Raw genomic sequence first — 13,112 nt, forward strand, 5'->3', positions numbered from 1 at the left:
AAGGCCGGGCCCTTTGCTCTGTAGCTGGAGGGATGTTTACCTAAACTACTAGACAGGAATGTATTTCTCGAGGAGCGGAGCAGATAACTTGAAGGCTGAATACAGTCTTTGGCAGGCAACAGGCCGGGCCTGGCACCGTTAGTCGCGCAGGAAGTTAGACAAAGGTCATGGATACAGATACAGGTCCAGGCTGGAGCATTTTAGAGGCAGAAGGCAGGAAAAGCTCGATGGCAGAATTCAGGGCCTAACTTGCCAGAGCTGAAAAACGTGAAAAGTACATCATATAAAGACGGTGGCAAGGCATACTTAGGAACGGAATATTCGATCCATTCATGGTGGATCTGAAAGAGGACATGTTAACGTTGGACGCATATGTATTTGCGTCTTCATAGCTGGAAGTGGAGGGAACATACATGTACTTGTAGCATGTACATGGAGCCGTTGGGGTCTAAGATAGGGGACACAATCGATCATAAAAATTCATATTTCCTCAACATGATGGTTGACAGCCGGCTGCTGTTGAACAGTGTAAGTCTCTTGATAACTCTCAGAGGTCAGGGGTGTCAAAGCAAGTGCAGTTGGGTGTTCTCTTAGACGTTACAATCTCAGCCCTTAGTGTGCCTCTGTTTGTCTCTCATGCCAGCAGGGCACCATGACACCAGGGCAGCATGCCCACAGACAAGCAAGGTACCTTCGCAGGCAATAATCTCTTGTTCAGCATGCTCTGATCACCAGTGCCAGTTTTGACACAAGGCGCTGACCTGGCTTAAAAGCGACCGGCAGTGTTACTTTAATGATGGTGCTCTGCCGTGTGTCTACTACACACACAATCTCTCGTTCCACCTAAACCCAGGGATGCCACTTAATAGTCAATCGTGGCTCCGGAAACTTGAACTTCATTCCTATTGACCCCAGTTAATTACATTTTTGGATCGCGGGCAAGCCCCATGCCTGTCCTGACCTCTGGCCGCAGATCTGCCACAATCCGAACTCTAGGAAAAAAGAAGAAATTGTGTTATAAAAAAGGGTAAATACACCAAAGGTTCCCAACAATCTCGTTGGCAGACCTGGATGCTCTGGACCGGTCTGATCACAGATAACAGATGCATGGCACTGTTTATTCGGGCTTTTGCAACTAGTGAGCTTTGGAAAAAGAACTGTTGATGTACAGAATGCAGAACAATGTAATACATTCACCCCAGTACAGAGATCTGGGCCTAAATCCATTGTTTTTTTGCTCACCATGCCATTCCAGTTTGGACCCAGCCATATGCAAATCAGTCTTGACCCTGTGCCACATGGGAACAGTCCAGCCCGAACTGCCAGGCCAGGTCCTCCCTGGATTGGAAACAAGCATCCTAGGACCGGTTTCAGGGTTCCACCGCTCTTCAGCCAGGATAGCTTGATTCTAGTGGCATGGAGAGCACGGGACTCACGTCTGAGGATACCCGTCCCACTCGGGGTGACAAATGCAAAAAGAACTTTTGATGGACAGAATGCAGAACAATGTCATACATTCACCCCAGTACAGAGATCTGGGCCTAAATCCATCATTTTTTTGCTCACCATGCCATTCCAGTTTGGACCCAGCCATATGCAAATCATTCTTGACCCTGTGCCCCATGGGGACAGTCCAGCCCAAACTACCAGGCCAGGTCCTCCCTGGACTGGAAACAAGCATCCTAGGACCGGTTTCAGGGTTCCACCGCTCTTCAGCCAGGATAGCTTGATTCTAGTGGTATGGAGAGCACGGGACTCACGTCTGAGCATACCCGTCCCACTCGGGGTGACAAATGCAAAAAGAACTGTTGATGGACAGAATGCAGAACAATGTCATACATTCACCCCAGTACAGAGATCTGTGCCTAAATCCATTGTTTTTTTGCTCACCATGCCATTGCAGTTTGGACCCAGCCATATGCAAATCAGTCTTGACCCTGTGCCTCATGGGAACAGTCCAGCCCAAACTGCCAAGCCAGGTCCTCCCTGGACTGGAAACAAGCATCCTAGGACCGGTTTCGGGGTTTCACCCCTCTTCAGCCAGGATAGCTTGATTCCAGGGGCATGGAGAGCACGGGACTCACGTCTGAGCTCACCATGCCATTCTAGTTTGGGTGAATGTATGACATTGTTGGGCATTCTCTCCATCAACTGTTGTTTTTGCATTAGTGAGTTTTGGAGCACTTCCAAATTTGGATTACACAATTTGGCCAAGTGGGGAAGCGAGTATTAGAAATCGATCTCCACATACATCAGTCGCCCACCCACCAGCACGTGAGGTACGCCTTGATTGTGAAGGGTTAGTGTGGTGCTGGGTTTAACTTCTTTCTTTTGTGGAGCACAGTGAATCAGTAGTGGGAATTTCACTTGAGGGACTTGTGTTTCCCTTGAATCAAAGCATTTAGCGATCTACCACCTCAATTTAATAATGTATACAGAATGTACAACATTATGCCTAATTATATCTAAGGTGGAATGACCCACACATCTGTTGTACACAAATCTACTTCGACTACAGGTCAATGTAAAATAGGAAATGGTAACATCTAATTTAAACTGTATAAACGGCGTAAGTGAGGAAGAAAGAGCGTTTGATAATAATACAGTGGCATATTAACAAGGGCTTTAGCTCCACTTTTTGGGCTTTAAAAGCCAAAGAAGCGGAGATAAAAATATCGCCCTATCAACAACAGGGTGCTAACATGCAAAATCGCATGTTAGCACCCTTTTTCACTACGCTTCCCTTTGCATCTCTAATGAGATACAAAGTGGGCGTTCCAGAGCAAAATAATAGGAGAAATGTCACTAATTGACATTTCTCCTATTATCAAGCTTCACGCTAACCCTGTTAGAGACAATAAAAGCAGCGCTAACCATGGTTAACGCTGCTTTTTTACATCTGCTAATTTTCAGACTTAGTCATGTAACCCAATGGGAGGTGGATTACATGGCTAAATCCACCATGGCCTATCAACAAGGATATTCCTATCATTGTAGTTTTATCGCTGCATTACCAGCGATAACCTCCCAAAATGCCACTATTGCTGGATTTTTTATCGCCTAGGCGGTTAGCGTTGTTAATAACGCGATAACCAGGCGATATTATCCAGAGATAGCGGCCGTTAAAAAAATTAACGCTAAGCGCCCTTAGCGTTAATTTTCTCTGTTCCTTGTTAATATGCCCCACAGTAACTTAAAATGCATACCTTCAAACATCTGCACTAACTTTGTCTATCGACTCGTTAGCCACGGTTTGAAAACAGATATGACCAATGAGAATTGACCACCTTCACATTCTAGGGTTATCAGGGCAGACACAGGAGAGAGGCCGAAGTTGCAGAGTGAAGATGCTTGTTGATGCAGCTTTTAGCATCAGAACTCAGAAGATCGTAGCCCGGAAGCAGTATCGCTGCGACCTTCACTTAAATATGCTTAGGGCTCAACGTTGCATTTTGAGTTTGAGCTTCATCAAGGTGATGCGCCAGACAGGCTTTGAAAAACAGTACGTATATACTGGAGAAATCAAGGAGCAGACCTACAAGCCCCTTGCGCCACTTTTGCGTCACTTTTCCTATGTTAAAAGTGACGCAAAAGTGGCGCAAGGGGCATGTAAATCTGCCCCAAAGACTTTAAAAGGTTTTTCTACCTTCTGCGACGAAAAAAGCAGCAGCGTTGTTGCCATGAGTGAAGTCCGATCTTGAAAATGCTGTCAGTGCTGCCAATACTTCGACTCACCACTGGAAGTGAGGGCTCGGATGAGGCTCGGATGGGGCCTCGTGCTCTTACAGCGGTGCCTGCACACCGTACCCCTGAAGCTCCAGCTCTGAGTACTTTTACCCCCTGCAGCCACGACCTGCAGGGTCTGCTAGGGCGTTATCAGGACATATTTCATAGCCATTGATTTAATGAAAATGCTGCCTTAAAAGCCCACCCTGACATTTAATGGTCATATCTCTTTTCTCCAGGATATTAGCAGTGTTTAATGACCTCTGCTATAAGAGTTCACAGATGTTCCCCCTGCAATTACTGACAAAGGTACATAATAGAAGGACTGGGCAATTAACAGCTGTTAAAGACTTGCAGTGTGTAGGCAAGAAGGCAATTTGCATCTGCCTTTCCCATATATCACTCAACGTAGATAGATTACCATGTCCACATTGCCACTGTGCTGAGGGCCCAGCTGTAAGCCAGGAACTACGACAGGGCGTGCACAACTGTAATTCTTGTGTGTCAAGTATTTCAATCAATGTAAATAAAGTAATATTCATCTGCAAACCAGTGATCTTGCTTCTTCTTTCAGCTTTTTTGAATTATGGTGTTTGTTAATGTTCATTAACACATCTTTGTCAAAAAAATCAACATTATATCAGGGTAGAAGTTTTTCTATAACGCAATATCAGCTTTCCATCTTATTAACAAATTTTGACATTTCAAATCATCTTCATGTCTGTTGGTAAAAAATGTGCCCAATGCATTTCTGGACTTTCATCCCTTCTTCAGGGGAAAATCTACAAATGAAAAATACACATACTTAATGGGGGTAAAAATGTAATATTCGTTAGAGGGAGGTTTGTCAATATTTATTTCAAGTGTGTCTGTAGTTTTTGTTATGAAGCATGCTAAAGGTGTAGAAAGAAACATATAGCGGGTCATTACGATCCGCTAAACTCCTCCGCCCGCTTGACTTATCCCCCGCCACATTACGATGGCGGGGGGGACCCCAGCAGACGGGAAGACCATCCATCGGTTTTCCACCAGTAGGCAATCCGCCGATTTCCTACCGGGCGGAAAAGCCCAGGACTATGGTGGTGGTGCCTTGCAGGCACCGCCATCCATATTAGGATGATGGCGGGGAATTGCCTTTCCATGGCAGAGACTCTGCCATGGAAAGGCAGGCGGTTTTGGCTTTGGGGGCCTGTTGCAGACCCCAGGGTGTTTGGGGGTTTGGGGTGCACAGGGGGAGTACCTATGGTACCCCACTGCATTGTCATGGACATAGTGGCAGGCACCTAGCGGTGCCTTCACCTTGTGCATGACAATGCACACAGTGCATTCCCAGCATTGTGGCGGGCGGTGCTGTGTGCACCGCCTGCCACAATGCTGGGAATGGAGGATGCCACGGTGGCGGTGGCATCCTAATTGCAGGTGTGGGGCCGCTGCACCACTGGTGGCCGGTCCCAGCACCGCTAGGGTGGCGGGCGGACTTCATCCTAATGGGCCTCTTAATGTGCCCGGGATGATACCATGAAAAACACACCTTGTGTTATAACGTGCGCAAGCTTGGTGCTCCCAGTCCCGCTTTTGGCACTTTCATACTGGTTCAAATAAAAGAGTAGCCGTTTTAATGCCCAAAAAATATTTACAGTTACCTTAATGTGCAAGGTTCGATTCTCTATCTACAAGATAAATGAGGATCAGCCACAAGGAATCTATGCTTATAATCAAAGGGGCAGATTTATAAGCCCCTTGCACCACTTTTGCGTCACTTATCCCATGTTAAAAATAATGCAAACGTGGCGCAAGGGGCTTGTAAATCTGCCCCAAAATCTTTAGAGCCAAAATAGATATTCAATCTATAATTGCCAGTGCATCCATACCTGACGTTGATTTCAAAATTGTGTTTGTGAAATTTTCAAAAACGATGATTAGTGCGAGTTTGTTAATATAAAATAAATGTGTCACATCTCTATTGCAACTCTTCGACTCCAACCAAAACCACATTTTTATCAATATGCTTACCCGTAGCATCACAGAACTCCCAATCCACAAGAAAAATTGTTCACCGACAAACTCTTGTGTGGTCTCCAATGAGTCGCTGTTTTGAATCTAGAAACGTGCTTACTTAAACCTGACATGAAAAGATTAGCTCTAATCGCAATCATTGTCAACTAGTCCCGCCATGTTGAGAGCTTTTCACTCTATAAGTAAATCACCACTCTCCGTCTTACTCCTTACTTGTTTGAAAGAATTTTGCTCTAGAAGTGTACTAATAATATAAATACCGGCTAACCGACAGCGATGATGGACTACCGTTTCTCAGAGACTCCCTGGTTTGTAATATCAACCTGCTAACCAGACAAAATCATCCAAGTTAGTGAACAATGCAGTTGTAGTCTGTTAATAGTGTGTCAAGAGTGATAGTGAAACTGTGTATCCAAATTCATGAATGCTTCATGACTCTGTGTCTATCATCCTGTTCTAACGTTAATGATTCAATATTATTCATGCTTGTTTTATATTTTGAACACTCTAAAGTGAATCACTCTGAAATATTTGAATGTGTGAATTGTCCCTGTGTGTTGTGTCACTCATATCTTGCAGCATTGTGTATTCATACTACTTGTGTGATACTGTGGAAGTTTAACCCTCAATTATTCTATAAAAAACACGCCATCTCGATTTTGTCATTCAATCCTTTAGGGTTTATGGTTTCCATTGGTTTAATCCAATAAACATCACGCTGTAATAACTTTTTGGTATTGTCTATATCCTCCATTTCTGGAACTATTTCCACTATTTGAAACTTCAATTGGGCTATGGTGTGTCAGTGTTCTTTCCAATGTACTGCCAGATTCGAATTAACATACTTATTTCTGATTTTACTCTTGTGTTCTGTTAACCTGATTTCCAACTTTCTCTCAGCTTTGCCAATACATAATAAGCCACATGGGCATTTGATTGCATATATTAAATTGCTGGTATTACAATCTGCTGTGTAGCAGTTTTATGACTTGCTTGTGGATGTTGCCAGAAATTACGTTGTTACAATGTATACAGTTCTGACATTTTTTAGTGCCTTCAAATTTCTGTTTCAGGGTGCTTCCTTTTTGTGTGAAAATCTCCTTAATGTTGTGTGCTCTTTTGTATGCAAATAATGGTTTCAAATTAAATAAACCATGGAAGTCGGGGTCTTGTTATAGCATTTCCCATCTCTGCAGGACAATTTGCTTGATCTTCAATAAATGGATGGAATATGTAGATGTAAATACCATCCTTTTGGGAGACTCTTTGGATTTCTTTGTCAACAATTCTTCTCGTGGAGTTATTAGCGCTTTGTGTTCATGAATATCCAATCGTTCCCTGGGATATCCTCTTTGGATCTATTGTTCCTTTTGTTCTTGCAACCTTATGTTGCATTTACATTCATCTGATGTAGTGCGATTTAGAATATGGCAAGTTGTGCTTTGAGCTTGGAAGATAAAAACTTTGGAACAGAAGAGTAGTATTCCTCTCAGTGGGTTTCTTGTAGACTGAAGTTTGGGAACCAGAGTCTGTTAGTTCAACCAATACATCCAAAAATGGTAGCTTTTTGTTGCTGATGGTGTGGGTGAATTATATCCTTGGATTTTTGGTGTTTAGTTTCTCTATATTTTGAAGCAATGACATTTCAGAGTCCTTTCACACCAAGAAGATGTCGTCAATGTATGGATAAAAATATTCTATATTTCTAAACCATTCAGGATCTCCAAAAATGTGCCATGAATTTATTTGTGTAAGCAGGGGCCCCTGCAAAGCCCATAGAAGTGCCATTTACCTGTTAATAAAATGTCTTGTTCCACGTGAAATAGCTGTGATGTAGACAAAAGTGAAGGTGTTCTAACAGAAACACATTGTTTATGTCAGTAGATTCCTTTTGCAAAAGAGCCCATTCAATGGCTTCTAAACATTCTGTGTGTGCTATTGAGGTATAAAGGGATACTACATTGATTGTATAAAGTAGCCATTGTTCATCTCCTTCGTAGCATAGAAATATCAAACGTTTTAGAAAGTCTGTCGTGTCCAGGATGTATGTGTGCCAAGATTGTACAAATGGTTGCAAGTGAATGTCAATAAATCTGCCTATTGGATCAAAAATAGACCCACAGCCTGACAGTATAGGACAAAAAGGTGGGTTCGTAATGCTCTTATGAATCTTTGGGAGCATATCTTTTTGTTAACAAGGTCATTAGGAATGCTCTAGTTTTTTTGTTAATCCAACCCATATCCTCTGCATAAGTTAGAATCCTCCGTAAATGACCAGCTATTTCTGATGTTAGATCTGCTTCTAGGGGGAGAGACATGATGTTGTCTCCCACATGTTCATCGACGTTCTCCTGATAGAAGTGGGTGTGCATTACCACTATTGCTCTTCCCTTTTCAGCCCTCTGACACAATCTGTTTGGATTTTGAGCTAGCGATAATAATGTACTGTTTTCAGCTCCGCTTAAATTGTATTTCTTCGTGTTGCTCATTCGTAATACAGATTACCACTGTACCTCATGTCTGTGCTGTACACTTTCCTCAAGTGCAAAGCAGTAGTTAATGCCAGCATTCTCTGCATTCTGATTGGCACACCACCAAATATAGCATGCCACACAAGGTGATAGTGGGAGTTGTTATAAGCCACCTGGATAGTTTCAGTGCTATCAACCTTGTGTGGATGAATGGCTTAGCTTGCCTATCCAGTATTTGAGAATACATGTCCATCATCTCGCCACTTTCCATGAGGTGACCTGAAACCAGTCCTGATTTTTCAGCCCACAGCACTAACCATATTGGGATGGGTAGTTACATTTTTCCTATTGGGACCTAGAAGGAAACCCTTGTTTATGCTGTGCCCAATAAAAGTTGTTCTAGAATGTTTCTGCAACTGTCATACAGTCTGGTAGGGTACCTTGCAGATGGTTAATCTAATTACTTTTACACTTTGGTTTATGTTGTGATCATAGTCCTATTATGTGTTCCAATGCCATTGAGTCCAATGATACATCTTACACCAACAGACAGCAGTGTTTCCCGTATCAGCAAGTGTGCTTGGACTGACAGACCCATTGTAACCATGGGAAAGGTAGACCTGCAAATTCTAATGGGCTGTGAAAACATCCATATCTGGTTACGGTTCCATTCATGGCAAGGGTCCTTTAGCAGCTGTGAATGCACAGGTATCTCTTGGGCCTCTTTACTTCGCTGCATATGTTCAGTGGGGCAACTCAACATCTCTTCCAGCGCTCGCTAGTTCTGCTGCCCAGTCACTCACATAGTAGTATTGTGAGACAATGCCTGTGGCCTTACATTGATGGGTACACACTGTTGCACTACTGAACTTTTTTTTATTTTTGCACAGTGTTTTCACTTTTCAGATAGACACTTTTAATCGCTTGAAATGCATTTACAGAGGCCCATAACTGCAATGAACTAACATAACCACAGGCCACCCGGTGTGAGAAGTTGGCCTGATATATGCTGTCTACTAGTTATAGTGGGCACCCTGTATCAGTCCAAACAACCCCTTATGGTGAATAGGTCAAAGACAACCTTTATTACAAAGCTATCCTAGTGGTAGCTATAGAGAGCAGCCTTCAGGCTAAGTCTTGAAGGAATGTAAAACAGCTTGTTTTACCAGTCTATAATCTCTTGAATGATCAAATGAAAGGACAACCACACCAGGTATATATTTAAAATATATGTATTTAATATAAAACACACCCCTCTAGTCTATTTATGAGGCTGGAGTTCGAAGTACTTAACTTACAAGTTAGCAATCAACAGTAATAGCACAAATACACGTTTGGGCCCTAGGGGCGTACTAAACCATATACCAATAAAGTGGTATAAGAACCACGACTGAACTAGATACAAGGCCTAGAGCCTGTAGAATCGCTGGGACCCCAAGGAACCACCCAAGGTAGTGACGCAGGGGACCCACGGGGCCGTGTGCAGTGTGTAAACACAACCGCGGGTTCCCGTTAGCTTCTATGGGCAATGTCGCGGTTGGAAATTTAAAGATTAGGGACACTTAGAAAAGAGTCAGGACCAAACCCTTTGGACTTAGGAAGTTCTAGGGCTAGCACCCATGGGAGCACTGGAGTACTTGTGTTACCTCACCCAGGGAAGCTAGGTGCATAGGTGTCTTTTGGTGTCGGGTCGCGTCGTCGATTTCAATGGAAGCTGGCGAAGAAGTACTGCTGCCGTGAAGAGAAGAAGTGTCGGAAGCGATCCATTTACATTTACATTTACATTCAGGTGAGGTGACGGGTGTCTTGACTCTTCAGCCACGAGGTCCAGAAGGCGCTAATGACAACAAGGAGCTGGATTCAAGCTGTCCCATGAAGTCTGTCAAGTGCTGCAGTGTCAGCGACCAGATTGGACCCAACAAACCTTGGCAAAAGCAAGTCACTTGGAATCAGAGAAAGGATGTCGGTGCTGACCAGCAAGGTCTGTGGGACTCACCCAGCAAAGGTAAGTCGGGGCACATCTGGAGCAACCAGGAAAGCCCAATCAGAAGAGAAGTTGCCTTCGTGGGGACATACTAGCCAATGTGCTAGCGGTCGCGAAGGAGCCTCAAGCAGTCGCACTGGAAACTGTCCCATGAGTCACTCATGGAGTAGAGGCCAGAAATCTTCAGTGAAGGAGATGCTCAAGGCTGGAGCTACTCGGAGCCCAAAGCGCAACTTCAAGGAAGACCAGGAAGATGATGTTGCTGCAAAAGTTCACCGTGTCCAGGGGTCACGGTTCCACGTCACCCACGATAGCCACGGGCCTCAGCTTTGCTGTGGACTCAGGGTAGCCTCGAGGAAGTCTGGAAATCTAACTCTGGTGATGCAAAGACTTTGGCGTCCGGCGGCAGCTTCAGCGATGCAGACCGGTCAGTTGCCTCTTTGGTGCCTGCCAAGCAGGGGAGTCACTCCTTGACGCCAAGGGAGATTTCTTCCATCTTCTAGTCGCGATAGAACATTGAAGGTCCAGGATATATGGTGCAGAGTTTCGTCCAGGGTAATCTAAAGTCGCAAGGACTGGGTTCCTATACTTATACAAAGTTTGGGGGTTGGATATACTCTAGGGACCCACCTATGGGAGGGTTTGGAAAGAGGGGTGGTTACACCCATTTCCTTTGTCCAGTTTCATGTCAGAGCAGTTAGCCCCTGCAACCGGTTTGAACTGGACTATGCACAGGGACACCAAGTGTGCCCCCAATGCAGGACTTCAAAGCACCAGAGAGTGCTCCCGCCCAGCCCCAATACACATCTGCCTGTCTGGGGAGGTGGTTACACCTCCCTGGGACAGGAAACCTATTGTCCAGGCCTCCCCTGCCAGAGTTTTGGTCAGCAGCAGGAGGCCAGACCTGTGTCTGTGGCAGAGGCATCCATTTTGTGATGCCAGGGCTCTAGAAAGTCCTACCGGGTTAGACCAGTGTGAACATGCCTCTTCCTCTAGAAGGGTGGAATGCTACCCCAGCTGCCAGAACTGGTGGGGGGGGGGGGGGTAGTATTCCAAAGCGTTTGACACCAAACACAACATGTTTCCGTGCAGCCATCCCAAAGTTAGCATTTACCGCGAGGTTATAATGCACTTAAGAGTATATGGTCAGGCTGCACCACAAACAGCATCAGAGGAGATACTGCGAATGCTGCAGAGGGGCTCTGCTCATGCAGGGGCACCCTCTCACATAAAAACCAAGCACTCTGCCTTCAGGATTGTTATGGCCTGCCATAGGAGTGACTTATAGGTTTTATATGTGGGTGCAATAGTAGTGATATAGGTAGCCTATACCACTGTAAAGGGTGCACGCACCACCTTACCCAGGCTGCAGTAGCAGACCTGTGGTGTCATTTTGGAGTGCTTCCCAGGGGTGGCCTAATACATGCTTCAGCCCCTGGTAGGCCTCTGAGGTACCTATGCCCTAGGTACATAGTATACCATATACTAGAGGCTTATAAGGCACTCCAGAATCCAATTGGATATGTACCTAATGTACATGGAAACCATTTTAGAGAGGAAGCAGCTAGGCTGTGGTCCTGATTAGCAGGGCCACAGCCAGACTAAGGTGGAAAAACAGTGAAACACCAGCAAAAAGTGGGGGTACCCATGTGAATCAGATCCTACTCTCCTACACCCGGGAGGCCTGAACATCTACCACCTTATGCAGTACATTGAGGAGGACATTTCCATAAGCTTTCTCTTGTCATTGGAGAGCTAATATGTGTAATTCTGCATTTTCAATGCAAAGAAAGTGCTTGGAAGGCCTCTATTACAAGCCATATGAGATCCTGTTACTGCAGGCTGATGGAGTAAGAGGCAATTTCAATCCAAAGGAAGCTTGCAAGGCCTTTATTGAAAGATGCACATGATCTCTCTACTGCCGTCTGATGGAGACATCTAGAATCCAGCCTTTTCAATCTAAAGGAAGCTTGCAAGGCCTCTATTAAAACATGTACATGACTCTTTACTGCAGTCTGACGGAGCTATCTAGAATCCAGCATTTTGAATCCAAAGGAAGCTCGCAAGACCTCTGTTGAAAGATGTGCATGATCTATTTATTGCAATCTCATGGAGACACATAGAATCCAGCATTTTCAGTCCAAATGAAGCTTGCAAGACCTCTGTTGAAAAGTGTACACAATCTCTTTACTGCAGTCTGACTGGGATAGCTGGATTCCAGCATTTTCAATACAAAGGAAGCTTGGAAGACCTCTATTAAAAGATGTACATGGTCCCTTTGCTGCAGTTTGATGGAGGCATTTGGAATTCAGCATTTTCAATATAAAGGAAGCTCGCAAGTCCTCCGTTCATGATCTCTTTACTGCGGTCTGACGGGTATATCTAGAATCCAGCATTTTCAATCCACACAAAGCTTGCAAGGCCTCTATTGAAGGATGTACATCATCTATTTACTGCAGTCTGACCGAGACATCTTGAAAACAGCATTTTCAATCCAAAGGAAGTCACATGTGATCGTCTTACTGCAGTCTGACGGTATACCCAGAATCCAGCATTCCTAAGGAAGCTTGAAAGGCTCCTGTTGGGAGTCATAAGTGGTCCTGTTACTGCATTCTGACTGTGTGTACTTAGAATGCAGCATTTTCAATCCAAAGGAAGTTTATAAGACGTCTATATGACAATGACATCTTAACTCATTTGTTTTTAGTTTTTAAAACACACAGCAGTTGGGTTCTGTTGTTACTATGTCTGCTGCCAAATACATCCCTGGACCAAAACAGTAAGCACCTAAATAAATCTCTCTTTTAGGTTTCTTTTATGTTTATTTTTCTACTCCTAAGGCTTCCAGCCCTCGGCTACTGAGGATATATTTACAACCATCGGTTTATTTAATGCAGTCCTGGTTGGCAGAACAT

Source organism: Triturus cristatus, chromosome 8, assembly GCF_964204655.1.
Source record: "Triturus cristatus chromosome 8, aTriCri1.1, whole genome shotgun sequence".
In the NCBI taxonomy this organism is placed as follows: Eukaryota; Metazoa; Chordata; class Amphibia; order Caudata; family Salamandridae; genus Triturus; species Triturus cristatus.